General features: G+C 63.2%; 1 non-coding gene across 1 annotated transcript; it reads left to right on the forward strand.

Annotated features, from left to right (window-relative positions):
• Positions 1–1,752: 1,752 nt before the first annotated feature.
• On the forward strand, positions 1,753–1,906 carry LOC140473602 (5.8S ribosomal RNA). The gene has a single exon (XR_011958462.1). It is a non-coding gene; the product is annotated as a 5.8S ribosomal RNA (ribosomal RNA).
• Positions 1,907–2,500: the final 594 nt, after the last annotated feature.

A 2,500-nucleotide genomic window follows, 5' to 3' on the forward strand; every position in this document is an offset into this window, starting at 1 on the left:
CAAACCCCCCCAACTCGAGCAAGTGAAAAAAAAAAGTAACAGGAGCGAAAGCATCTCTGTCGGCTTGGGGGTACGCCCGTTTCCGTTTCAACTTGTCTCGCGAGGGTGGTTTCGGGGCCAGCAGGAGAGCTCGTCGGGGTAGCAGGCCCTGCAGCCGTGGTCACCGCCAAACCCCCACAACTCGAGCAAGTGAAAAAAAAAAGTAACAAATAAGAAAGGATCGTCGGCTTGGGGGTACGCCCGTTTCCGTTTCAACTTGTCTCGCGAGGGTGGTTTCGGGGCCAGCAGGAGAGCTCGTCGGGGTAGCAGGCCCTGCAGCCGTGGTCACCGCCAAACCCCCACAACTCGAGCAAGTGAAAAAAAAAAGTAACAAATAAGAAAGGATCGTCGGCTTGGGGGTACGCCCGTTTCCGTTTCAACTTGTCTCGCGAGGGTGGTTTCGGGGCCAGCAGGAGAGCTCGTCGGGGTAGCAGGCCCTGCAGCCGTGGTCACCGCCAAATCCCCACAACTCGAGCAAGTGAAAAAAAAAGTAACAAATAAGAAAGGATCGTCGGCTTGGGGGTACGCCCGTTTCCGTTTCAACTTGTCTCGCGGGGGTGGTTTCGGGGCCAGCAGGAGAGCTCGTCGGGGTAGCAGGCCCTGCAGCCGTGGTCACCGCTAAACCCCCCCAACTGTTGGGCGCCTACCTGCGCGGGGCAGGAGGACACTTTCCGATTTCAAATCTCCGTTTGCCGAGTCCACCCCGAACGCACGCGGGCGGGCGGGTTCGCATCACCCTTCGTCACAAGGGGCGAAGCCCGTTCCACCGTCTCGTCAGTAGTGCCGACCGGTCTGTGATCGACGAGGGGAGCCACACCAGGTCCGGCCCTGCTGCTTGGCGGCACCGCGTCGTCGGGAGCTCGCGACAGACGGAGGGTTTCGGTGTACTCTCCAGCCACGGGAAACGAAGCCGGTGATGCAGGCGCCGGTCTTTCGCTCCCAAATCGGCTGGGTTTACATCGTTGCTATCTAGTCACGCTCCCTTCAAACCCGACGGGGTACCTATTCCCCTCACCCGTCTGTGCGTATACAGCCTCTTTGCACTTGCGGGATGGGGGTGGTGGTTTAAAGACTCTCGAGTTGCCGCCCGTCGGTCTCCGAGCTCCGTGCAGTAGTGATCCCCAGCGAACTGCCAGCAGGGCGAACGAGCGATCCCGCTCTCGGTCGGGGCGCCTGGCGTCGATCGGTGGTCGGTGGCTTGCGGGCAAGCTGCGCTGTGAGTGTGGGAACGAGTATGACGAGCCGTTGCCGCGACTCCCAGTCCACCTCGGCGGTGGCTGGGCCGGGCGGGCGTCTGCTCGGGCGAGTGCCGCCCCCGCCTCCTCGCAGGAAGTCCGCTCGCCGACACGCCGCCACGTGCACGCGTCAGTGACGCTGCCGAACCGATGGCCGGTGCCCGTTCCCGCCTCTGCTTTTCCTAGGGCAAAGCTGCTGCACGCCTCGTGATACTAGGCGGGCGACATGGTGGCGGTGATCCTGCCTCCGTCGCTGCGGTGCGTTGGGGCACGCATCGCCTCTTGGGCGCCCTGTCCTCCTCCCCCCAATAGACGTATGTTTCTGCGGGCCGCACCAGGATGGTGCTCCCCATCGCTTCACGCCACCCTGCTCCGCCCGCACGCCGGCGTGCAGGTGGCTGTAGCTCAAGGTGGGGAGCGTATGTGCGGTCCGGGTCGCTTTCCTCTGGCGAGGGAGAGACCTAAAACAAACTCAGACAACTCTTGACGGTGGATCACTCGGCTCGTGCGTCGATGACGAACGCAGCTAGCTGCGAGAATTAATGTGAATTGCAGGACACATTGATCATCGACACTTTGAACGCACTTTGCGGCCCCGGGTTCTTCCCGGGGCCACGCCTGTCTGAGGGTCGTTTGGCAATCAATCGCACTCGCCTTGGCTGGCGAGAGCGCGGCTGGGGTGTCGCAGAGGACCCGTCCTCTTTGTCCCCCTAAGTTCAGACTCCGGAGCCCTCCGGCGTCGGAGCGCTTGGCCTTTCCCCCCCACCCTGCACATTCCGTTCGTCAGGCTCGACGCCATCCCCCCGCCGGGGAGCGCGGCCTGGCGTCCGTCTGTGTCGTGGCAGTGGGGCCAGCACGGCTGTCACCGGTCCCAGAATGGCTGTCGGTGGTTCACACTGTGTGTGTGTGCCAACCCTCCTGGTCTCTGGGACACGGAGCTGCCACGAAGTGTTGAGCCTCCAGTGGGGGGTCTGCCTAAGCTCTGCACGTCCGCATTGGGTCCGTCTCTCGGTTGGCTGGCAGTGGAAAGAGTGAAGGGAGCCGCGGAGGTCCGGTGCTGGTGCGCCGCCGGCCTGACCGTGGAGCTCGCCGGTTTGACACGCTGACCCGACTCGATGGTTGATCGATTGAGAGTGCTGGGAGCTGCAGGCCGCCCGCTGCTGCAGCCGCCCGTCTCGTGGTTCGTCCTCGGCCTTAAGTGGCCGGCGGGGCGTCTGATCCTGTCT

Source organism: Chiloscyllium punctatum, unplaced genomic scaffold (assembly GCF_047496795.1).
Source record: "Chiloscyllium punctatum isolate Juve2018m unplaced genomic scaffold, sChiPun1.3 scaffold_652, whole genome shotgun sequence".
Taxonomy (NCBI): Eukaryota; Metazoa; Chordata; class Chondrichthyes; order Orectolobiformes; family Hemiscylliidae; genus Chiloscyllium; species Chiloscyllium punctatum.